This window comes from Stegostoma tigrinum, chromosome 8, assembly GCF_030684315.1.
Source record: "Stegostoma tigrinum isolate sSteTig4 chromosome 8, sSteTig4.hap1, whole genome shotgun sequence".
NCBI lineage: Eukaryota > Metazoa > Chordata > Chondrichthyes > Orectolobiformes > Stegostomatidae > Stegostoma > Stegostoma tigrinum.
In genome coordinates, this window is record NC_081361.1 from 102,330,906 (window position 1) to 102,357,471 (window position 26,566).

The window sequence follows — 26,566 nt, forward strand, 5'->3', positions numbered from 1 at the left end:
CATGCTGGGCTTTCTGCTTCACACCATCTTCCTCCCAGCCTTTCTACATCTCACCCTCTCTGCAGACTCTTTCATTCCCTGCTCAAGCCCAGGCCAGTGACATTCAGCCTGATTTCTGAAGCTGCAATGTTGTGTGTGTGTTGTTGCAAGGATCAATGAGAGAGAGAGAGAGAGAGAGAGAGAGCCAGCAGCAGCAATAAGGATCACCCCCACATGGGTCGTTCCAACAGCTGCTCGATCACTGTCAGTGCAACACACAGCCTGGGTCGGTCTCTCTACTCCCCTCCCCTGAACTCACCCTCCTCACCTGGAGACGACCCAAAGACAGATGAGTAGGAGAATGACTTGCCCTCTGGTACCTTCCCCGATTCCCTCTCATCACTGACCCTCCCCCCCCCTGCAAACACTTTCTATCCTAACTCATCAATGCAGATCACTTCCGTTTCTGTGAATTGATCAGAATATTCCAACTGGGGCCTAAATTGTCGTTTCAAAAGGGGCTCACATCCCTGCTTCCCTTTTATGGATGATGTGCAGGTGCCGGTGTTGGACACGAGTGGACACGGTCAGAAGTCACACAACACCAGGTTATAGTGCAACAGGTTTATTAGAAATCACAAGCTTTCAGAATCTTACTGTTCCTTCTTCAGGTGTGAATGAGAGAGAGGGAGCATCAGACAGGATTTACAAGTAAAATATCCAAGATTTAACAGCTTCTTAGGTGTGTTTAGTACATTGAGAGTGGTGTGACCGTTTGATCTTTTACTTATAAATCCTGTCTCTGATGTTACCTCTCTCAATTACACCTGAAGGAGGAGGAAGACTCTAAAAGCTTGTGTTTTCAAAGAAACCTGTTGGACCATAAGCTGGTCTAATGTGATTTCTGACACTTTTAGAGACACACACTCAAAGAGACAGACGGACACACAGAAGGAGAGAGCAATTGTCCAGCTAAACTGATGACACTTTGTGCCAATGACCGAGGAATTTCTCCCAGATATAGATCACTGCCACAGCCTGCAATGACCCACATCAGCCCACAATCACTCAATACTCCTCATCGATTTCTACTTCCCTTCGAGTCCCGGCTCATTTCCCTCGTATTGAACCACAAGATAAAGTACATCCTGTGACACAGAGCTCTCTCACCCTAATTAACCCAAATTAAAGTTTCAATCATTCCATCTGCCTGTCGAGCCAATGTTACCAAAACCCAATTTGTTTCCAATGCGGAGAAAGCCACGTTCTCCATCACTGTCTTGTCCACATTCGCCGAAACCAAGTGAGAGTGAATGAAGGGCTCGATGAATCTCTTGCTCTGTCTCAACTCTCCCCCAGTCAGTGGGCTCTTCCAACAAGTTGCCGCTGCTTTCAGGGACAGCAAACCTCCTTTCAACAGCAAACCTACTTTTGTGACAGGGCCAGAGATTGCTTCATTTCCAAAGTGTCATTGAACAGAATCATCCAATCAAACACTGAATTGTCATCAGCCGTGGCACAGTGGGGAGGGAGCTTACCCAAGAGCCACCAGGTTGTGGGTTCAAATCCCATCCAGAGACCGGACCTTCACATCCAGGACAATAGTGCTAATACAGTACTGAGGCAGAGCCACACTGTCAGAGGGTCAGTGCTGTGGGAGCGCCGCACTGTCGGAGGGTGAGCGCTGAGGGAGTGCCGCACTGTCAGAGGGTCAGTACTGAGGGAGTGCCGCACTGTCAGAGGGTCAGTGCTGAGGGAGTGCCGCACTGTCAGAGGGTCAGTGCTGAGGGAGTGCCGCACTGTCAGAGGGTCAGTACTGAGGGAGCGCCGCACTGTCGGAGGGTCAGTGCTGAGGGAATTGCTCCTGTTAATACAGAGCCTGATCCCACTCAGGTACAAAATCCATCGGCATTGTCTCCTGAGCTGTTCCTGGCAGGACAATGATCTTGTCTGTTCTCACTTCACCAGGAGTGGCCCTTCGTGCTCTGTTTGACCAGCCCCAAGTAATTCAGATGCTCACAGAGTTCATCAGGGATAGAGTCGCAATGTTTCTGGAACCAGATTGCGATGGTGATGTTCCTGCTTCCTGTCTGACTGGGCCTTTGGAGTTCCGGATTGATGAGAGAGCAGGGCATTGGGAACTGAGACCCTTTGTCCCGCTCTCTGGATGGGATCAAGGGCTGGCAGTGAGAGACTCTCACGGAATGGACAGGTTGGGTTTCACTGGGTCACATGAATACTCTTCCCAATAGGACAGGAGCTTGTGAGCCCAAACCACACGCCTGACTCTGAGTATTATGGGATGTCCTCTCCTCTGGAGCAGACAGCCAGGTGATGTTCTGACCAGGTGGCCGTCCATTGCCCAATGGGAGTGTTTGTCCTGAGGCAGGGATTTGACTTGGAGCCGTGGCTAAAGCTCCTCCCTCAATCGATGATAGAATCAAATACTTCCCCAAAACATTGCTATGGGATCTTTCTGTGCCAAAGCCCAAGTCTTTGAAAATGATGAAGAGGAAAGGGCAGGAAACGAGCAGCCAGCTCTTCTGAAAGACCAGGTGCTGGCACATTCCTGATAGGCCCCACTTTTGTGGAAAGTGCTTTGAACCCTTTGATATGCAGCCATTTGTCAGCAGGTTTGGAGCTGACACTTCCTCCTCCAGATCGATGTACTCTCTCTCTCTGCCTGAGAATCAACAAACAGATGATCAGGAGCTGGGGAAGATGATGAGCTGAGAGCTGGAAAGTCAGTGAGGATCCCCACTGTCTCCCATGTGCTGAGTGTGGGAGCCTGGAAGAGACATCAGTCAGAAGCAGAGTGTTCCCTCGTCAGGTCTCAGCCAGTGGCCTGGTGTGAGCTGGGAGCTCCTCTTTCAGAGAGATCGTGTGAAAGCTCTTTCATGGAGATGAGGTTTTGCAGCTTCAACATGCCATTGGGCACAGCTGGCTCTCTCCCTGATCGATAGGAGACAGAATTCGAAGCTGTCCATCCAGCTGCCTCTGAGGGAGATCCCACTGCATTTGAGACTGCAGGATGGCGTCACATTTCCAGGCATCAGGTGAGGCTGGGCATTGAGGGAGACATCATTATCCCACTCAGTAAACACATTTGGAACATTTGTGCAGGGACCTCACTGACACAGCTCATCACAACAACATCTGGCAAGAGGAATTCTGTGGAATTCTCTTCCCCAGAGAACACACGGGCTGGATCATTCAAGAAATTCCAAGTTAGACAGCGTTTTGATCAATGAGGGGTCAACGGTTATTGGGAGTGTACAGGGGGAAGGGGTGGGAAGGGGCAGGAAAGGGAGAAGAGGCCATCAGATCAGCCAATCATAAACAGTAAGCCATCTTTCTCAGTGATTCGTTCTGTTGAGAATTTACAGTGTGAGAGAGAGATTGGTGGTGTGGGGTTCATAAATACATTTTAACACAAAGCACTGCCGGAAATCAGCTTCCTCAATTCCCTCAAGAAAGGGACCATTCAGCCCATAATGTCAGTGCTGTTCCAGGTCCCAGTTTATGATGTGATTTTTGTCAATACTTTAAAACTGGACACAAAATGCTGTTAAAGATAGACTATTGAGGGCCCCCTTGAGGGTTGGTGGATTCAAACCAGTTCCCTGTCACAAAAGGGAACAAAAGGAACATCCCAGACTGACGTGTGTCAATGCCCTTCTCTGAGACCAATCAGAAAGTGTAATGACCATCAGATGGACTGAGTCATTCAGAAGCAATAACACTGACCGTCTGAAACCTGTGAGGTGTGGGACCACAGCACAGAATATTGGAATCACCACAAACACAACCTCTTTGTTTGCAAAATCACTTTGAATTGGCAAACCAGTCACAAGGGACTGCCATGTTCTCTGTCTCCTTTTAAAACCAACAGAAACTGTTTGCAAACAGTTCCACCAGAAATTGACCAAAATATCTGCCATTAATTCAACCAGACAAGGGAACTAACACATTGACGTGACAGTGAGAGATTCGAGCGGAGAGATACTGCCCACAGACTGCTACACCTTCAGGTTCAGCTGAGGACCAACCTCCAAAAAATTCAACTGTGAGAAATCTCACAACCTTGTGAAATCCCTTTACTTCACAAAACCCTCACTTCAACTGCAAAGCATCGAAACAAGCCAACCCACTGCAGGCCTGCCTCAAAGGAGACTGGAGATCGTACATCAGAGAATGAGATAAATATAAATTGTTGTATGTGTATTGATAAATTTTATTTCTAAACTCACTGATGCTTGCTGCTGACCACATGGAGCTGGGATCCACTTGAGGAGTAAGTGAACATATACCTCATAAATCCCAAATAGCCAAAGGCAGTCTGTACCTGGATAGTGAGGGGAACACATGCATTCTGGAAACGACATTGTCTCATTGTTGCCTGTGGGATCCTCCTGTGCGCAATCGGCAGCTGGGTTTCTCCATTGAAACTGCGACAACACCATGCAAGTGTTTTACTGGCTGTAAATGTGGCCGTGCTGCCTTCCTGGGACTGTCCCAAATCAAATTTCCCAAATTCATATCAGACAATGAGAGAGTGTGTGAGGGAGAGAGAGGCAGAGGGGTAAAATGGAGACAGAACCTGATAGACAGAGGGAGAGTGAGACAGAAAGAGAAAGAAAGAGAGAGAAAAACGGTATGAGAGAGGCAGGTGGAGAATGAGTTAAATACTAAATAAAAATCAAACAAACTGCTGATGGTGTAAATCAGATACAAAAGTTGCTGGAAAAGCTCAAGAGATCTTGCAGCATCTGTGAAGACAAAAATTTGAGTTAACATTTCAGATCCATTGATGCTGATGTTCTGAGGAAGGGTCACCGGACTCAAAATGTCAACTTGAATTTTCATCTTCACAGATGCTGCCAGACCCGCTGAGCTTTTCCAGCAACCTCTGTTTTTGTTGAGAGATGGAGAGTGAGAATGAGAGAGTGATACACAGATGGACAGAAAGAGAAGCAGACAAAGAGAGAGATGGAATTTGAAAGAGGAAGAGAAACAGCAATGAACACAATGTGAGACAGTGAGATGAGGGACGCAGAGTAATAGCTAGAGGGAGAGAGACTGTGCTGAAGGGAGAGTGAGAGAGAGAGAGAGACTGAGAAACAGAAGGTGAGAGAAGAAACGAGACAGGTTGTAGAGAGACACAGTGAAAGAAAAAGCGAGCAACAGCCCGAGATTCACGCAGTGAGGATGAGCAGCTCGACTTACCATCATTACTCCCTGGGCTTTTCTCTATGGGACAGTTTGATCTCCTGCTGCTCTTTCTCAGTCACTGTGTTGGAAATCGTGGGTTTTTCTGGTTTCCCTGAAAAGGATCCATGAGGAACAGAAAGGGAGGGAAAGAGGTGACATGGATAAGCTACAGGACAGTTGCCCCTGAGAGGCTCTGGAAGCCTGAAATTCTAGAGGGGCTTGTGTTTGAAGGTTTTCAGAATGACTTTGTCACAGGTCTGTCTCAGCTCTGTCGCTGGCTCTCACTCCCTCGGGCTGTCACACTTCATCAAAGCCTCTTGATCCTGGCTCAATCCTTCCTTGGGAATTAATAAATAATACAAGGTGTGTGTGTGTGTGTGTGTGTGTGTGTGTGTGTGTGTGTGTGTGTGTGTGTGTGTGTGTGTGTGTGTGTGTGTGTCTGTGTGTGTGTGTGTGTGAGAGAGAGAGACAGACAGAGAGTGCAGCTCAGTGAGAGAGAGACAGAGAGTGCAGCTCAGTGAGAGAGAGAGAGAGAGAGAGAGACAGAGAGTGCAGCTCAGTGAGAGTGTGTGTGTGTGTGTGTGTGTGTGTGTGTGTGTGTGTGTGTGTGTAAGAGAGAGAGAGAGAACTGGGAGAACGTTGCCTCTGTAAGGTTCTGTCACACTCTGCTCCTTCAGCTTTCTGACTGCTGCTTATTAAGGGCTCCATGCGGATTGGGCACGGACTCGATGGCATCTCGGCACTGATTGGTTTTATTCACATTTACATTGAACTGACAGGGCTCCAATGAAAACAAACAACATGCTGCATCTATATAGCACCATCCACACACTTCAAAATCAGACAAGGGCCACAGGGAAGTGCATCACAGCAAAATGAGTCAGTGAGAAACACAGAGAGGGATGGAGAGCCTAGAGGAGGTGACAGAGGGAGGGAGGGGGTGTAGAGACTGGAGGAGTTTACAGAGATAGGGAGGGGGTGTAAGGGCTGGAAGAGGTTACGGAGATAGTGAGGGGGTGTAGGGGCTGGAAGAGGTTACGGAGATAGGGAGGGGGTATAGGGGCTGGAGGAGGTTACAGAGATAGGGAGGGGCTGTAGGGGCTGGAGGGGGTTACAGAAATAGGGAGGGGGTGTAGGGGCTGGAGGGGGTTACAGAAATAGGGAGGAGGTGTAGGGGCTGGAAGAGGTTACGGAGATAGGGAGGGGGTATAGGGGCTGGAGGAGGTTACAGAGATAGGGAGGGGGTGTAGGGGCTGGAGGACGTTACAGAGATAGGGAGGGGGTGTGGGGCTGGAAGAGGTTACAGAGAAAGGGAGGGGTATAGGGGCTGGAGGAGGTGAGAAGATAGGGAGGGGTGTGGGGGCTGGAGGAGGTTACAGAGATAGGGAGGGGGTGTAGGGGCTGGAGGAGGTTACTGAGATAGGGAGGGGGTGTAGGGGCTGGAGGGGGTACAGAGATAGGGAGGGGGTGTAGGGGCTGGAGGGGGTTACAGAGATAGGGAGAGGGTATAGCGGCTGGAGGGGGTTACAGATATAGGGAGGGGGTGTAGGGGTTGGAGGGGGTTACAGAGATGGGGGGGTGTAGGGGCTGGAGGAGGTGACAGAGATAAGGAGGGGGTGTAGGGGCTGGAGGTGGTTACAGAGATAGGGAGGGGGTGTAGGGGTTGAACAGATTACAGAGATAAGGAGGGATGCAGGGACTGGAGGATGCTACAGAGATAGGGAAGGATGTATGGACTGGATTTAGGGAGGATACAGGTTAATGTGTCCATGGAATTGTGACTGATCTGTTTCCCTCTCTCGAGTGCTGTGTTTACACCTGGTCGATGAGGTTTCACTGATCCCTGAGACTGTGAGGATGAAGCCAAGTCAGTAATGACCATCTCAAGTCACATCACACGACAGAGACAGAGAGATGAATGCAGTTGATAAGGTCTGAGAAACATAGGCACACTGTATCTGCTCCCAGTGAGGAACTGCCACTGACTTCAATAACAGGACAGAAGTGTGCTCAATGACCTGGGAAATGTTTGGGGTCAAATCTCCAAGATACAGACTGAGGAGTGTGCAATCTGTGAGTTCCACTCAACCACTTGCAAAAATCTCTCTTTCCCTCAGATCACCAGCTAATCTGTACCTCATTAACATTTCCCAGCTTTGCTTGATATCCCCTTGCTCCAAAAACACACCCATCACAGTCTCGGAATGCCCCCACTAATCCCTCAGAATGTACACCTTTCCTGTGGGAGACCATTCCAGACCCCAGCCCCTACTGTGGCAGGAAGTTTTTCCTGACACTTCAGGCACTGAACACACCTGTTGTGCACCAAAGACATGGAAATGAAAGCTCACTTACTCTGAGTTACCACGAGGTCCTGCCGAAAGGACACCAGATGAAAGAATTTCAATCAGCCTGTGATCTGAGAGGTCCAAACCAGGCTGTTCAAGTGCTGGCCTTAAAGCTAACAGGACCATCTTCGGTAACTCCACAACACTCTCTTGATGACACTTACAAACAGCTCAGAGATTGAGATAGCGAGAACTGCAGAAGCTGGAGTCAAAGATAACACAGTGTGGAGCTGGAGGAACACAGCAGGCCAGGCAGCATCAGAGGAGCAGGAAAGCTAACATTTCGGGTCAGGTTCCTTTTTTAAAAAATGGACAAGAGGAAGGTAGTTCAGGAAGAAATAGAGAGGAGTGGTGGGGCTGGGGAAGGTAGGTTGGGTGGTGATCGGTGAGTGCAGGTAGGGAGTGATGGGGATTGGTCAGTGGGATCGGTGAGGAGGATAGTTAGGAGAGAAGATGAACAGGTTGTGTTAGGTCAATGTCAGCAGAGATGAGAGGGAAGGTTGGCCATGGAATGAGGCCAGGGCTGGGGAGATTTTGAAACTATTAAAATCCACTTTTAGGCCATCAGGCTGTCAGTTCCTGAGGCGGAATATGAGGTGCTATTCCTCCAGTTTTTGGGTGGCATTATTGTGACACTGGAAGAGGCCCAGGATGGACATGTCACCCAGGGACTGGGAGAGGGTGTTGAAATGACTTGCGACCCGAAGGTTTTGTCGTTTGTCATGAACAAAGTGCAGATGCTCCTCAACATTGTCTCCGAGTCTCCGCTTGATCTCACCGATGTAGAGGAGGTCAGATCGGGAGGAGCAGATGCAATGAAGGATGTGCAGGTGAACCTCTGTCTGATGTGAAAGGTTTTGTTTTGTGCCTTACAAAAATAAAGACAGGATCCCGCTTGTCCTCACATATCAGCCCACCAACTTCTGTACCCAATGCGTCATTCTCCGTCACTCCAGCCACCTACAATCCAATCCCACTACCAAAGATATATTTCCCTCCTCCTATCTGCCTTTCATAGGGACTGCTCACTCTGCAACGCCCCCATCTGCTCCACACTCCCCACTAGCCCCACCACCTCCAGCACCTTTCCCTGCCATCGCAGGAAGTTTTATACCTGCCTTGACACCTCCCCCCTCACCCCCATCACAGGCACCAAACAAAACTTCCACATCGGGCATGGGTGCACCTGGACATGCACCAATGTAGTCTATTGCATCCGTTGCTCCCAATGTGGCCTCCTCTACATCGGTGAGACCAAGCAGGAATTCGGAGACTGTTTTGTGGAGCACCTGCACTCTGTGCGTGACAAACGACAACACCTTCTGGTCACAAGCCATTTCAACTCCCCCTCCCATTCCCTCAGTGACATGTCCATCCTGGGCCTCCCCCAGTGTCACATTGACACCACCCACAAACTGGAGGAGAAACACCACATATTCTGCCTCAGGAGCCTACAGCCCGATAGCCTAAACATAGAATTCACCAGTTTTAAACTCTCTCCACCCCCGGCCTCGTCCCATGTCAAGCCCTCCCTCTCATTCCTGTCCTCTTGATCTGACACAACCTGTCCATCTTCTCTCCCACCTATCCTCCCCTCCCACCTCACTGACCAATCCCCATCACTCCTTACCTGCACTCACCTATCACCAACCCACCTACCTTCTACATCCCCATCCCTCCTCTCTCTATTTGTTTCTGAGCTCCCCTCTCCGTTCCCATTTCTGAAGAACGGTCCCGACCAAAAACGCAAACTCCCCTGTTCCTCTGATGCTGCCTGGCCCATAGTGTTCCTCAGACTCCACACTGTGTTAGCTCAGAAATTGATCTGTTTTCATTTTTAAGTTTCTTTTTGACTCTTTCCTAATTCCTAAACTGTGTTATTTTTAAAAAATTTGTTATTATTTTGGTTGTTTCGGAACAAATCAACTCAACATTCTGTGAACTCAGGAACACCAGGTTTAATTGGCTTCTTTTAAAGTATAAGGTGATTGGATCTGGGAAAAATGAGACCTGGCAGGGAAGGACATTTTAAATAATTCCGTTTCAAAAGGGGAGGGGAAAGTGAGGACCTGAATGGAACAAGCTCACCTGCTCACCTCGGAGTTTAACGATGTAGTGTATCCTGTCCAGATCCTGAGCTGATTGGGAATCTGTCCAGACGCTGGTTGTAACATTCGTTAATGAAAAACTGTGGAACTTTGAGACTTTGTTCTCTCAGTAACTTCCCTGGAACTCACTCTGACGACTTTAAAGATTATTCCTGATCTCTAACCATGGAATTGGTGTCTCATCCAGGATCATAACAATGGCATTGTGAGGGAGAAACAGGAGAATGAGGGAACAGTCTGAGGCAGGAGGCTTCTGAGATTCCCCACACTCTGTGTGGAGACAAATTACATTGCAAATCTGTCAGAGTGAATTATCCCCACCTCACTTCACGTTCCAGTTAAACAAAGATTTCTCCAGCTGAGTAGCTCACATTCTGATCATTTCCAGAAAATCACTGAAAGTGCAATAAAAAAAGACCCATTTCTCAGCAGCAAATCAGATTTTTCTGTCTTTTCAAACATCCCAAGCAGCCCCAGAGGCAATCTTCAAATGTTGATTCAGTGTTTGGATATGAGCAGGAGTCAGTATAAAATGAAGTTCAGCTCTTTCTCCCATATATCACTGTCACTTAATGCAGCAGGAATCTCACTGCCAATTTCACACCTTTCTCAAGAAATGGACATGGTTCGATTTGATCCATCAGTGGACATCGGGGACAACAGGAGGAACTAAACTGGGGAAAGAAAAATGAAGAAAAGGGAAAGTGAGGGAGAATGAGAGAAAAGACAGGAAGAGATGAAAGAGAGACAGAGAAAAAGGTGGCAATAAAACAAAGAAAGAAACAATCTGCATTGTGCTCTGTCCACTTGAGACTTAGCAACCAGTAAGAGCGGAGGAGGGGACAGTATTATGTGGAGACACTGGGCCTGAGAGTTAGTTGGAGGCTAAATGGGCAGCATTCTGGCCTGTGCCTCCAACATTTCCCATTTCAAAACCCAGCCCGGGTTGAGTTTCAAAATCGTGCCTAACAGCAGCAGCTCACCAGTGAGGGCCGAAGGGACTTGTCCTGTGCTATGGATGCTTGTCCCAGGAGTACTGAGGGCAGGCCGCACTGTTGCAGATGTGAAACTGACGATTCAGCTACCCCTTCAGGGTGACGGGATCCATCCCATTGCAGGGCCTCAAACAGGAGCAGGGAGCTATCCTCAACGTCCTGACCATTGACCCTATCAGTCTCAAAACAGAGAGTCCAACAGCACAAAAAGAAGCCATTCAGCCCCATCCCCAAGACTCCCTGCCTGATTAAAGTTCCTCTTTCAAACCTCGCACTTTAACTAAACTTTCAGTCTCTTGTCCTAATATCTCCCAGAACTACTCAGTCTGATCACTCTACCCCAGAGCAGTTGGAGAGGTCTCATTACCTTAAAGGTGATAAATAAATGCAGAAGTCTGTTGGTTCAAAGGCATTTGCTGCAAATTGGGAATCTTGAGGGTAACTGATTGCTGTTTGAAAGCTCGAGGTTTTGAGCCTGGAAAACATAAAACGTAGAAGAGTACAGCACAGTACAGGCCCTTCAGCCTCTGATGTTGTGCCAACCTATTGTCCTATGCTAAGATCAAACTGCACTGTGTACCTTACATTGGATGGTGTCTTCACAGGGACAAACAGAAAGAGGGGAATCACTTGACTCTGACATTTTGACAAGAGATAGATGTTTGAGGAGTGGGTTGTATTGAAATTGAGACAGACAGAGAGAGAGCTCAGTGCATTGATCACAATGTTACAGCGAATATCGAGTGACGATCAAAAGCGACGTTTCCCAGATATTTCCAGCAACATCACTTCAGCTACAGCAGCAATGTCTGGGCAATAAGCAGCCAATAAAAGCACATTCAATCTGTCTTCATCCTGGGGCCGACTGTCCGAGTGAGAGCCCATTCAGGAAGGTGGAGAAAGTAAGGAGGAGAGGGACGAGAGGGATTTGAGATGTTTGGTTTGTTTATTGTCATGTGTATCTTGTTACGTAATACAGTGAAAAATATTGTATGGTGCTGCAACTCTCCAGTGCCATCTTAAAACACAGAAAATAAACCAAAAAATGGAATATAAAGGCAGCAAGCTGAAGAAATAAAGAAAAAAATGTTTAACCTTGCAGACCTTCTTGTTAAGTGCCCCCTTCACCACACACCATTGGACTGTAAGTCGCCAACTTTTCAGCAGCAGCTCGCCTCCACCGATGCCGTCAGCAATATGAATCCTTGCCAGTGTCGTCATCACCAATGCTGCTGGCTACCACACCAGCCCAAAGTCAACTCTTCCACGCTGTGAATCTAGATGTAGATGCCACTGGGAACTCAAACTCTGTCCAATGCTGCCTCTATGAGCCTGCACTGGGCCCACTCAGAGAGTTGGTCGGTGAGAGAGGGCAGTGGTGGAGGGTTGTTTTTCCATCTGGAGGCATGTGTGCAGTGGTGTGCCACCAGGATCAGTGATTTGGATGTGAACATAGAAGGTATGGTTGGTCAATTTGCATATGATACCAAAATTGGTGGAGTAGCAGGCAGCCAGGAATGTTACCTCAGAATGCGACGAGACCTTGATCAGATGGGCTAATGGGCCAAGGAGTGGCAGATGGAGATTAATTTAGGTAAATGTGAGGTGCTGCATTTTGGGAAAAGCAAATCAGGGCAGGACTTATGCACTTAATGGCAAGGCCCTGGGGAGTTGTTTTTTCCTATTCATTTTGTGGGATATAGGCATTTCTGACTGGCTAGCAATTCTTGCTCATCCCTAGTTGCCCTTGAGAAGATGGTGCTGAGCTGCCTTGTTGAACTGCTGCAGTCCTCCTGCTGTGGGTTGACCTACACTACACTTATTGAGGGAATTCCAGGATTTGACCCAGCGACAGTGAAGGAATGGCGATATATTTCCCAATCAGGATGGCCAGTGGCTTGGAGGGGAACTTGCAGGGGGTGGTGTTCCCATGTATCTGCTGCCCCTTGTCCTTCTAGATGGAAGTGGTTGTGGGTTTGGAAGGTGCTGTCTGAGGATCTTTGGTGAGTTTCTGCAGTGCATCGTGTAGATAGTACACACTGCTGCTACTGAGTGTCGGTGGTGGAGGGAGTGGGATGTTTGTGGATGCGGTGCCAATCAAGCGGCTGCTTTGTCCTGGATGGTGTGAAGCTTCTTGAGTGTTGTTGGGGCTGCACCCATCCAGGCAAGTGGGGAGTATTCCATCACACTCCTGACTTATGCCTTGTAGATAGCTGTTCTACCTCTGATAAGAAATATGTTGTTAACCTTAAAACAGTGCAGAAAAGAGGGTTTGAGCTATAGGGAGAGACTGAATGGGCTGGGGCTATTTTCCCTGGGAGATTGGAGTTTGTGAGGAGACCTTGTAGATGTTTGTAAAAACATGAGGGACATGGATAGGGTGAGTAGTTAAGATCTTTTTCTGAGGATAGAGGCTTCGAAACTAAAGGGGCGCAGGTTTCAGGTGAAAGGGGAAAGGGACTACACTGAGGGTGGTGTGTGTATGGAACGAGCTTCCAGAGGAAGTGGTGGAAGCTGGTACAGTTACAATATTTAATAAACATCCGGGTGGGTATATGAGTAGGATTGGATTGGAGGGATGTGGGCCATATGCTGGCAAATAGGATTGGATCAGTTTAGGATATCTGATCGGTGTGGACAAGTTGGAGTGAAGGATCAGTTTGTGTGCGGTAATCTCCCTGCCTGTGTGAGTTCGCACTGGGGCCACTCACCATCATGTCACTGCCGCAGCTGAGCTCTTCAACAAGATGTAAGTAAAACAAAAGAGAGAAATAAGTTAAAGGATGAGAAAAAAGAGGAAAAAAATGTAAAATGAAATGAAGGGAAGAGCGGATGAAGTTATTTACCATGGTGAGAGCGGAGTTTCTGGATTAATAGTCTAGCTGTCATACTGCTAGACCATTGCCTCTGGGTGGGGATGATGTTACTGAAGACCATAATGCTTTGGAGAATAATTTTCTCCATTCTGGTGTTAAACAACAGCTTAGTGATCTCTGTGAGACATAAGCAGCTGAGTTCCAGGGACTGTGAAATTTCCCAGGCAGTAATATTTTTACAGTGAGGGTAGGACATGGAGTGGACAATGGGGTTATGGGGGTGCAATGTGTGGATTAATTCTACAATTTCATGGTCTGTGGGTGATTCAATACAGAACCATTCTCTCTCAGAGAGGAGCGGAGCAGACTCTGAGCTGATGGGATTGTTGACTATGCAGAGTCTCCTGATCATTGAGACATGAATCCACTGTCTCCTCAATCCTGACTGGCTGCCCCTCCCATTTGGGCTGCCAATTAATCCAGGGTTATTTCCCTTTCCTCACTTCTTGGGATCACTTTTTTTTCCAAGTTATCTTCAGCAGTGAAATGGCCTGTCACCTGAAACTCAATGCCCACAGGCTGACATTCAATCTCTCTATGTTTGAAGAATAGTCGGAACATGAGTTTTCCATGAATTGGTCACAGGGATCACCTTGAAAGCTGCGACTGTCATTGAAGAGAAAGATTTCCTGCTGGAATCCGATCAGATCCGAAATGAAGAGGGAGAATTAAAGAGGCCAATAAAGAAGCCCTGTGTTTGGACTTTGTGGTCTGCCGAGGGAAGAGCAATCTTTAGTCACTACAATTACATCGAGGAAGCTCAGTTTGAGAATGGAACAGACACAGGGACAGTCTGGTCAGGGTTTGTCAGCACTGGGAGCCAGATTGACTCCAGATGAGATTCTATTTCCTGATACAAAAACAGGAGTTGCTGGAAAAACGTTTTGGGCCCAGTGACCCTTCCTGCCTAAATGAACTGAAACATCGTACAGGGACTGACCTGCCCTGAAAGCTGCTGCTAACCCCCACTTCAGAACCTCCCACTGTCAGAAAAATGGGGCCACTCTGCCCATCGATCCTGCTCTGTGCTATCACTTCCCTGGAAACTGTTTGCTAACATTCCTATTTCCACTTCTGTTCCCACATTCTTGCTGTATTTCCCAGACTTATTGGAGCTTGAGGGCTGAGGAAACCCTCTCAGCAATTAACAGCCTTTTTCTTTCTCGCTCCCTCTTTTAGCTATTACCACCTGACAGGCTTCCTGAATGAACAGAGCTCGAGATGTAGGGAAGGAATAAAGCTGAGATCTTCTTGTGCTGGATTGCAAGAACTCATAGGACAGGCAGCAGTCATTGGGAGCTCATGTCCTCACCATTCCTAGAATAATCCAGTCACATCCGGCCACATCCCAGACACAGGCGGCAACAAACTTCAACATTAAAATACACTTTGTTCTCATTGCCTTCGATTAGCGTCCACTTCCTCTTTCATTGCTACATTGTGACTGCCCCGGGGTGGGGAGGGGGGGGGGTCTCCAGCAGTTCCTCGTCATCACTGAAATAAAGAGACACTGAAATAAGGAGTCAATGAAATGGATCATTCAGCATTTCCTCTGAGAAGCTCTCAGGATTTCACGGAGTTGTTCAACCCATAGATCTCAATTTCATCTCCTGCAGGTGCCCCTCTGACACAGAGATGGCAGGAGTCTCAAGTCAATCATCTTTTATGTTTCATAATCGGAGAGTGATCGGGCAGAGACAGCACAGATTCATAAAAGGGAAATGGTCTTTCTCAAATCAATTGGAGTTTTTGGACTGTGTAACAAGCAGCTAGAGACAAGAGGCAGATGGATGTGGGAGATTTGGGTGTTTAAAAGGAATTTGATAACGGTCCACAGGAAAGGTTTATGTACAGAATAAAAAGAAGATTGGAATCAGGGAGCACAGAGGCAGGATTAGTATAATAATTACAACTGCAACATTGTCAATCAAACAATTATAACCCTGGATTAAATCTCTGTTTCACTCTCTCACCTCCATGTGGAACAATCACAGCTTCACCACTTTCTCTGGGAACAAGTATCATCAGGAGCTTTGGATCATGGTCAATACTGAGACAGCGGTCACAGAGGCAGGAGGCACAGGAATCAGGCGGAGGTGGGTTGGATGGAATCAGAAATGATCCAGAGACGGCGAGCATCCAGTTTAAATTTCTCTTCCTGTGTTACAAAGCCCTCTGTGTGTCCTCACCCTCACCGTCTCTGTCATCTCGCCCAGCCCCACAACCAACCCAGAGCTCTGTCTTTCTCCAACTTGAAAGAGCCAGCATAGCACATATGGGCAGAGTGGTCTCTTTCTGAGCTGTAAGATTCGATGGCTGAAATAAATTGTACAGAACCATCTCATTTCCTTAATGTTCTTCCTGCTTTGATCGATTCAGAGGCACATTACATCTTTACTGTATCTGTGTTGTTACCACGGCAATTGTCCAGAATTTAATAAACCAATAAACTGCAGCTTGAGCCATTTATTCCTCAGCCTCAGACATCACAACATTTCGATATTACATTAAACTCCCAGATTCCTATATCCAGCAGCTCTGTGTAAAGCTCATCAGTTCAGATCAATACAGACAAGCTGTTGTAATGAAGGGTTCAGATCTGGCCCTGTGGGGCCTGAACCCAATATTGTTTCTGTTCCTGTTGAAATGTCCCAGGTTATTGAGTGCCTGGGTGAGGAGGGTTCCATGGGCTGTCCCTTCTTCACTCAACCTACCTCCTCACTTGGTCATGACAAGTTTTATTCAGAAGCACCCCTTCCCTTTCTGGGTCCCCATCTCCCAGGGCAAATGTATTCATGTTGTAAATGAAACTATTTGAAACAGGTTTTAGTGACTGAATGAAAGTGTGAGCTGATTTATTCCTAAGCACCTGAGGAAATAATAACACAACATGGGGCGCTACAGTGGCTCAGTGATTGGCATTGCTGCCTCTCAGCACCAGGGATGTGGGTTCAATTCCGCCTTTGGGTGACTGTGTAGAGTTTGCACGTTCTCTTTGGGTCCATGCTGGCTTCATCCAGGAGCTCTGGTTTGCTTCCACAGTCCTGGTCAGGTGGATTTGCCTTGGTGTCAACAGATGAGCGAGCTTGGCCAATAAGCCATGGGAAATGCAACATTGCAAGGATAGGGTTAGTGGGTGTGTCTGGGTCAGATGCTCTTTGGAGGGTGCGTGTGAACTCGATAGGCCGAATGGCCTGTTTCCACACTGTAGGGATTCAATGGACATGGAGTAGAAATGAGTTGATAAAAGTTACAGAAAGTCCCTCGGGCATTTGTGAACAGGAGATTGTGGAACATTGAGAATGGAGAAATCAATACAAAGGGATCTAGCTTTGAAAGGAGGTGACATGGTCTCAGGTTTGGCTGTCTTTTCTATCTTCATGTTCACATTCTGAGATACTCTGAGGAGATTACAGACCAGTTGGTAAAAGTTGAATTTCTCTCTCTGAAGCTCCCTTAAAGCTTTCAGAATATGTATTCAGGGCTCCTGCCCAGATAGCCACTGAATGTACAGATACAGTCATCTCTTGACAATATTCCCTCCTTTCAAAACTACACATTTTAATGCCAGTCCAATCTGTCTGTGAGTGAGTCTGGGGCACCATCGATGGTCGTTGCAGAAGCATTGGCTTTAGCAAAGTGTGACTGAACAACATCCTCAAGACAGACCTATCTCTGTAATACCCCGGAGCCTGACACTCCTCCCTGTCTCTGTAACATCCTCCAGGTGCTACATCCCTCCTTATCACTGCATCATCATCCAACACCCCAACCCAATGAGGTATCAGGTCTACTCAAGTTCTGGAGTCTTGCTCTTCTCCTATTCCCATTGGCCCACTTTTGTTGGCTGTACGGTGGGAACCTGGGCCCGAAGATCTGGAACTCCCTCCCGAAACAAATCTGTCGCTGCTCCTCTTCCCTCTTTTGCAATATTCCTTAACACCTCCCTCATTGACTGATCTCTTGGTCACATGCCTTAAAGTCTACACATGTGGCTCAAGGACAGTTTGTCCCAATATGCTCCAGTGAATCACCATTGGGTGTGAAAGGTGCTATACCAATGCAATTAGTTGGTATTAACACACGCTGGAGGCAATTTGAGGGAGTCACTCTAATTCTTCGTTTCAGTGTTAACAGTTTGAATTTGTGTAGATTGTTGAATTAACAGAGGACAGTAATGAGCTGACTAGATATTTACAGCGAGCATGGTAATCCTGGGACTGTGCTGCGCCCCACAGCTAATGGAGCAATAAGCCTGTGATAGAGGGGCAGGAAGATCATTCTCAGCTGAAAATAGAACAGTAACAAGCCCCTGAGGAATAATTGAAGCTGCCCACAGAACTGTTCACCCTTCATTCGGGCACTGACTGTGATTCAGGGCACTGACTTCATTGAAATGTCAGAGTTCAGTCCCAGAGAAACGCCCTGTGTATCTACGAGCTCTCATCAATGCTCATTTCTGGAAGGATTCTCTGCTGATTTATTTCATTCTGTCGATATCAGCTCAGGCTGGTTCTCTGCCTTTTAATGAGCCCTTGAATCTCTCTGCTCTCTTGGTTCCAGAAAGCTCTCTGTGTGTTGAGCCTGAACGTTTATTTTATTCATTAATAGGATGAGTATATCACTGACCAGGCAGCATTTATTGTCCATCCCTAATTACCCAGAGGGCAATTCAGAGTCAACCACATTGCTGTGGGTCTGGATTCACATGTAGGCCAGACCAGGTAAGGATGGCAGTTTCCCTCCCTAAAGGATATTAGTGAGCCAGATGGGTTTTTCCAACAATCGACAATGGATTCATGGTTATCATTAGATCCTTAATTCCAGATTTTTTAATTGAATTCAAATTCCACCATGTGCCGTGGTGGGATTTAAACACCGATCTTCAGAATATTATCTGGGTCTCTGGATTAGTACCAGCAGGCCATCACCTTCCCTTGATCCCATTCCTCCATCACCATCTGTTTCTCTCCAAACAGGAATGATTCCCATTTCTCAGTGTCACGATGAGAAGCCACGATGATGCTCCTGGTCCAGTCAGTTTCTGTTCAAGGTGGCAGTTACTGTGTTCATCAGCGAGAGCTCATTCTCCAGCAGTGAGCGGCTTGTTATCAGTGAGTAAGGCTGACAGACAGATTCCTGACTCCAATTGTCTTATTAATATGGTCTGGGAATACTCACATTGGTTGCTGACAGTATCAGGCAGAGAGGGGCCAGGGATAAAGGGCTAAATTTCCGTGCAGTTTCACAGTCTCTCCAATAAAGGGTTAAATTTCCGTGCAGTTCCACAGTCTCTCCAATAAAGGGTTAAATTTCCATGCAGTTTCACAGTCTCTCCAATAAAGCGTTAAATTTCCGTGCAGTTTCACAGTCTCTCCAATAAAGGGTTAAATTTCCGTGCAGTTTCACAGTCTCTCTAATGTTGCTGTTCGCACACTGAGCCGTGGTTGAGGATACAAGATATCACTGAGTGTTGCACGAAATCTGATGGTTTATTGGAGCTGGGTTCACACAATTAGAAATTAATTCTCCAGGAACAGATCACTATTAGTCAAATGTAGTCTCGAAACTGAACTGAGCATCAAAGGGAGAGTGCGAAGCCACAAATTATGAGCTATTTGGGAGTTCAGGTTTTAATTAGCTGCCAGAGGCTGAAATCTTTGCAAAGGAAAATGTGAACATGTTGTTACGTTTAACCAGAAGCTTTAAGCAGATGATTGAAGGTCATTTGGTCTCTGATTAAAACAATATAATAACTTTGAACTGTCTCTGAGCTGTCATATATCAGCTGGTGAACACTGGTGTGTTTTATGCCAATGGGGGGAATGGAGAGAAAAGAAGTAGGAGAGCAGACAGAGCCCAGAAAGTGGGGTGAGAGGATTCAACTCCAGGTCTGCCTGCAGCCAGCTCCATGTTGCTGTTGGGCTGTAGGTCAGTCACTCTCCATAACTCAGCGATGCCCCTCCAGCAGCACCTTCCAAACATAGAACCTTTACCACCCTAAAGGACAAGGACAGCAGGTACATGGGAACACCCAGCCCTGTAATCTCCCCTCCAAGCCACTCCCCATCCTCCTGACTTGGAAACATATCGCAGTTCCATCAGTGTCACTGGGGTAAAATCCTCGAATTCCTTCCCTGAGGACATTGTAGGACAACCTACAGCACATGGACTGCAGCGTTTCAGGAAGAGAGCTCACTCCCAGAATTCTCACGAACTGATTACGTCGTAATCAGGAACACACTTGGAACTGCTCTCATAGAAAATTTATGTTGTTAGACATTGAAGGCAGATCTGAATTCACACACCGTCTGGACAGAGAGATGTGGGGGAGAGAGAGTGATAGAGACAGAGAGAAAGAGAAATGTTCTGTAATCTCACACCTGATGAGAATTCAGAATGTTTCAAAGAGAGAAACTGTAAGAAACATGAACTTGCCACGTTCTGGGAATTTCTTAGACAGCGATTGGGATGATAATAAAATGCAGGAGGAGTCTGGGCAAGAGACATATTTAGGTTTCCCCATTCCAATTTCAGAAACAGTTACAGGAGAACAACAACCTTTTGGAGTAACTTCAACACACCAGCCTTCATTTGGATTATTTGAAAGGACAAACTCATTGGGTTTGGGGCAAAGGATTGAGAAGGGAAGGGGTCACTTTCCAATGAACTTTGTTGTGACTACCTGAGGGGTAGGGGGAGGAAAGAAAGTGAGTCCATTCATCTCTCTTTTTGGTGTCCATGTACATAGATCCCTGAAAGTTGCCACCCAGGTTGATAGTGCTGTTAAGTAGGCTTACGGTGTGTTCGGCTCTTTTGGGAGAGGGGTTGAGTTCCGGAGCCGTGATGTCATGCTGCAACTGTACAAAACGCCAGGGCGGCCTCATTTGGAATATTGCGTGCAGTTCTGATCACCCCATTACAGAAAGGATGTGGAAGCATTGGAAAAGGTGCAGAGGAGATTTACCAGGATGTTGCCTGGCCTGGAGCGCAGGCCCTATGAAGAAAGCCTGAGGGACTTGGGTCTGTTCTCATTGGCGAGAAGCAGGCTAAGAGGGGATTGAATAGAGACATACAAGATGATCAGAGGATTAGATAGGGTGGACAGCGAGAGTCTTTTTCCGAGGATGATGACTTCATCTTGTATAAGGGGTCATAGCTACAAATTGAAGGGTGATAGATTTAAGACAGATGTCAGAGGCAGGTTCTTTACTCAGAGAGTGGTAAGGGCGTGGAACGCCCTGCCTGCCAATGTAGTTCACTCAGCCACATTGGGGGCATTTAAACAGTCCTTGGATAAGCATATGGATAATGATGGGATAGTGTAGGGGGAGGGGCTTAGATTAGTTCACAGGTCGGCGCAACATCGACGGCCGATGGGCCTGTTCTGCGCTGTATTGTTCTATGTTTTATGTACCCAACAAGAGAACAATTTGAGGTGCCTGTACTTCAATCATTACTGATTTTATTCAATAAGAGTGGGATGAGGGCTTTGCTAGCTCGGCCAGGATTTATTGCACATCCCTAATTGCCTATTGCGAAGGCGGCGGGGGGGGGTGAGCTGCTTCTTGAGACGTGCAGCCCACGTACTCGAGTTAGATTCAAAGTGTCCATACAGGAGGAAATGCAGGAATTGAACAATGACAGTGAAGGAACGGCGATATATTTCCAAGCCAGGATGGTGAGTGTCTTGGAGGGGAATGTGCCGGGGGTGGTGTTCCCATGTATCTGCTGTCCTTGTCCTTCTAGATGGAAGTGGCCATGGGTTTGGAAGGTGCTGTCTGAGAATTTTCTGGATCGTACACACTGCTGGGACAGAGTATCAGTGATGGAGAGAGTGAATGTTTGTGGATGTGCTACCAATCAAGCGGGGGCTGCCTTGTCATGGATGGCGTCAAGCTTCTTGAGTGTTGTGGAGCGGCACCCATCCACCCAAGTGTGGAATAGTCAATCACAATCCTAGCTTGTGCCTTGTAGATAGTGGACAGGCAGTGGGGAGTCAGGAAATGAGCCACATGCTGCAGGATTCCAAATCTCTGATCTGCTCTTGTCGCTATCCCATGTCCCTTGTTATTGAACAGAATCAGCACTGAACCCAATATTTCAGTATTGAGATGACAGAAGCCATTGTCCTCAGGACCATCAGAAACTGTGTTCCGTCATCACAGAGCCCATCCCTCTCCCTGGTCACTGTCTGATTCTGAATCAGATTGCTCATAACCTTGAAATCCTGTGTGATCAAGAGCTAAGCTTCCAGGCATGTACTCTCTCTGTCTGTCTCCAATGCTGATTACTTCCAGTTCAGTCACATTGACAAGCAGCAGCCCTGCCTCAGCCCATCTCTTTCTGAAATCTTGTCCATCTCTTTGTTCACTGTAGACTATACTATTGCAGTGCTGTCCTCTCTGCTGTCCCAATGGACACCCTTGGTTAACCTGAGCTCATCCTGCTCTAGAAATTGTGGACGCGTTGGTAATTATTTTCCAAGGTTCTATAGATTCAGGATCAGTTTCTGTAGATTGGAGGGTGGCAAATGTTGTCCCACTTTTCAAGAAAGGAGGGAGAGAGAAAACAGGAAATTACAGACGGGTTAGCCTGACGTCAGAGGTGGAAAAGATGCTGGAGTCAATTATAAAAGATGAAATTACGACTCATTTGGATAGCAGTAACAGAATAGGTCAGAGTCAGCATGGATTTACGAAGGGGAAATTGTGCTTGACTAAACTTCTGGAATTTTTTGAGGATGTATCTATGAAGATGGACAAGGGAGAACCAGTGGATGTAGTATACCTGGACTTTCAGAAAGCCTTTGATAAAGTCCCGCATAGGAGATTGGTGAACAAAATTACGGCACATGGTATTGGGGGCAAAATACTGAGTTGGACTGAAAATTGGCTGTCTGACAGGAAGCAAAGAGTAGTGATAAACGGGTCCCTTTCGGAATGGCAGGCAGTAACCAGTGGGGTACCACAAGGTTCGGTGCTGGGACCGCAGCTGTTTGCGATATATATTAATGACATAGACCAAGGCATTAGAAGTAATATTAGCAAATTTGCTGATGACACAAAGTTGGGTGGCAGTGTGAAATGTGAGGAGGATGTTATTAGAATACAGGGTGACTTGGACAGGCTAGGTGAGTGGACAAATGCATGGCAGATGCAGTTTAATGTGGATAAATGTGTGGTTATACACTTTTGTGGCAAGAACAGGAAGGCAGATTACTATCTCAATGGAGTCATTAGGTAAAGGGGAAGCACAACAAGATCTAGGTGCTCTTGTACATCAGTAAATGAAAGCAAGCATGCAGGTACAGCAGGTAGTGAAGAAAGCTAATAGCATGCTGGCCTTCATAACAAGAGGAATTGAGTAAAGGAGCAAAGAGGTCCTTCTGCAGCTGTACAGGGCCCTGGTGAGACTGCACCTGGAGTATTGTGTGCAGTTTTGGTCTCCCAATTTGAGGAAGGACATTCTTGCTATTGAGGGAGTGCAGCGTAGGTTCACAAGGTCAATTCGCAGAATGGGGGACTATCATATGTTGAAAGATTGGAGCGACTGGGCTTGTATACTCTTGAGTTTAGAAGGATGAGAGGGGATCTGATTGAGATGTATAAGATTATTAAGGGATTGGACACTCTGGAGGCAGGAAGCATGTTTCTGCTGATGGGTGAGTCCAGGACCAGAGGACACAGTTTAAAAATAAGGGGTAGGCCATTTAGAACAGAGTTGAGGAAAAACGTCTTCACCCAGAGAGTGGTGGACATATGGAATGCTCTGCCCCAGAAGGCAGTGGAGGCCAACTCTCTGGATGCTTTCAAGAAAGAGATAGACAGAGCTCTCAAAGATAGTGGAATGAAGGGTTATGGGGATAAGGCAGGAACAGGATACTGATTGTGGATGATCAGCTATGATCATAATGAATGGTGCTGCTGGCTTGAAGGGCCGAATGGCCTACTCCAGCACCTATTGTCTATTGTCTATTGCTGCTCTGCATCCTAAATCTGGGCAAGTCCTGTTCACACATGAGCTGCACCCCCCCCCCACCACACCCCACACCCCACCCCCTGTACTCTCTCACCTCCATTCAGCAATACATCCAACTTAAAATGCTCTTCCCATTTTACAAATCCCGCTGTGTATCCTCACTCTCCACAGGGTGGGAGCCTACCATTACCCCCAGGCCCAACAACCAATCAGGATCTCCGTGCTTCTCTTGTTCTACAGATCAATATAGAAAGACCGCGACTCGGGCACAGAAATGGCAGATGGAGTTTAATACTGACAAATGTGAGGTGATGCATTTTGCAGGATCAAATTTCAGTGAGAATTGTACGGTAAATGGCAGAACCCTGAGGAACATGAACATGCAGATGGATCTGGGTGTGCAGGCCCACAATTCCTTAAAAGTGGCAACACAGGTAGCCAAGGTGATTAAGAAAGCAGATGGCATGCTTGCCTTCATCGGCTGGGACATGGAGTACAAGAGTTGGTAAAACATGTTGCAGTGATATAAACCCCTTGTTAGGCCACATTTGGAGTATTGTGTGCAGTTTTGGTCACCAAATTACAGAAGGATATTGAAGCTTTGGAGAGAGTACAGAGAAGCTTCACCAGGATGTTGTCTGGTCTCCAGGGCATTGACTATGAGGAAAGGTTAAAGAGACTACGATTGTTTTCACTGGAAAGATGGCAGCTGAGAGGAGACCTGATAGAGTTTGACAAAATTATGAGAGGCACAGATAGGGTGGATAGTGAGGGGCTTTTTCCCAGGGTTGAACTTTCAATTACAAGGGGCCACTGGTTAAAGGTGAGAGGGGGCAAGTTTAAGGGAGATGCGTGAGGGAAGTTTCTCCCACAGAGAGTGGTAACAGTCTGGAATGTACTGCCAGAGGAGGTGATGTAAGCAGAAACACTGTAGACATTTAAGAGGCTCTGGGATGGGTACCCGAACAAGGAGAGAATGGAGGGTTAAGAATCGAAAAATGGCAGGTTTTTAGATTAATTAGGGCATGACGGTTGGCACAGGCTTGGAGGGCCGAAAGGCCTGTCCCTACGCTGTACTTTATCTTTTGCGCATTTGTTCAATTTGTTCTGGTCTCTTGACTCTCCTCCTCACCTTCCCTCTGACCACACTGGTGGTCATTCCTTCTGCTGTCTGTCAATTAAACTCCCTTTGGTGAATTCCCTCCTATAAACCTCAATATCTTCCCTGGTTCCCAATGCTCATAGAAAGTTCCATCTGTGTTCTGTTCTGAAGATCTGCTGGTGTAACTCCTTGTTATATCAGTTTGATAATCCTCTCCTGGGGTAATGTGCGGTGGTTTACGCTGTGAAAGGGGCTAAATAAATACAAATATGTTTAGCCATTTCATCCCCATTGCACCAGCCTGTGATACATCCCATGATGCTGTTCTTATAGTTACACTTGAGAAATTCCTGAGAGAGAACAGTCAATAATTAACGATGGTCTAAATTGAGCTGAAACTCTTTCAGATGCAGTGAGTGCTTGCTGGTTGTGTGTGGAGTTAGCTGCTGTGTTAATGAAGGGACATTTCGAACTGTTCCTGTGAGATTATTCAGTCTCCATTCTCCTGATATTATGAACTGAAGTGTTCACAATCGTAATAACCTGACCCAGCTGCCCGACAGGTATTGGAACACAATAGCAGCACAGGGAACATCTGCACTTTGAACAGGCAGCTAAATGACACAATTATTTCATTTGTTGATGGGATGTGGTCATATTTAGCTGGCCCAGCATTTATTGTCCATCCCATGAGGCTATGAGAAGGTGGTGGTGAGCTGCCTTCTTGAACCTCTGCAGGCCGTGTCCTGGAGGTTGACCCACAATGACTTCAATGAGGGAATTCTAGGATTTTGACCCAGCGACACTGTGGGAATGATGATATATTTCCAAGTCAGGATGGTGGGTGGTTCAGGTGGAGTCGTGTAGAGCGTACTGTTTGCATGTATCTGCTACCCTTGTCCTTCTAGACATACGTTGTTGTGAGTTTGGAAGGTGCTCTCTGAACATCTTTGGTGAATTTCTGCCGTGCATCTTGTAGATAGTACACACTGCTGCTTCTGAGCGTCAGTGATGTGGGGATTTATTGATGTAGTGCCAGTCGAGCGGGCTATTTTGTCGGGGATGGTGTCAAGCTTTTTGAATGTTGTTGGAGCTGCACTGAACCAGGTAAGTGGGGAGTGTTCCCTCAGTCTCTAAATGACTGCAATGAGACATGATGATGTCCCACACAGTGCTCCCAGTGAGTGGACCAATCCCAGCACTAACAGTAATGGTCTTGTGTAGACTGAGAGATTCCAGAGCTAATGATAACTGACAGCGTATGTTGGCCACAATTTGTCACCATCAGCTCCCATCGGACTGTCCTCACTGTTTGCCAGAATTAAAGGATAAATATTTCATGGATGTGACCCCAAGTTCCAGAAATGCTCTTCCCTGACAGAAGGCTGTGTGATGAGTGAGAGAAAGCAGGTGCTGTTCACTCAGTCACTGTGCTGTTAACCAACTTCTGGAAACAGCCCAAGCTTCATTCACACTCTTTGATGGTGAACGGGAACCTTCTTCTCGTCTTCATGAGAAGGTTTAGGTAAACAATAACAGGGGTGATAGGGCTCGAGGCATTTCGATAATCTTAATAGAGCTCATGTAAGCTGCTCTCCTGAACACAGAGAGAGAGAGAGAGAGAGAGACAGAGAGACAGAGACAGAGATAGAGACAGAATTTGTGTGTGTGTGTGAGTCAGAGAAAGAGAGAGAGCGAGAGAGAGAGAGAGAGAGGGAGGGAGAGAGAGAGAGAGTGAGAGCGAGTGAGAGAGCCAGAGAGACACAGAGACAGAGACAGACAGAGAGAGAGAGACAGAGAGATAGAGATAGAGTTTGTGCATGTGTGTGTATGTGTGTGTGTGTATGTGTGAGTGGGTGTGAGCGAGAGAGAGAGAGAGAGAGAGAGCGAGTGAGAGAGCCAGAGAGACACAGAGACAGAGACAGACAGACAGAGAGAGACAGAGAGACAGAGATAGAGTTTGTGC

At 47.0% G+C, this 26,566-nt stretch overlaps 1 protein-coding gene across 8 annotated transcripts in view; it reads right to left on the bottom strand.

Annotated features, from left to right (window-relative positions):
• LOC125456535 (netrin-G1-like) overlaps positions 1-5,576 on the bottom strand; it is a 102,367-nt gene extending 96,791 nt beyond the window's left edge. For all 8 annotated transcript variants that reach the window (XM_059648200.1, XM_059648196.1, XM_059648197.1 and 5 more), the window contains exon 1: positions 5,206-5,576. The gene's annotated coding sequence lies outside the window, so the exon portion shown is untranslated. The remainder of the gene's footprint in view (positions 1-5,205) is intronic.
• Positions 5,577-26,566: the final 20,990 nt, after the last annotated feature.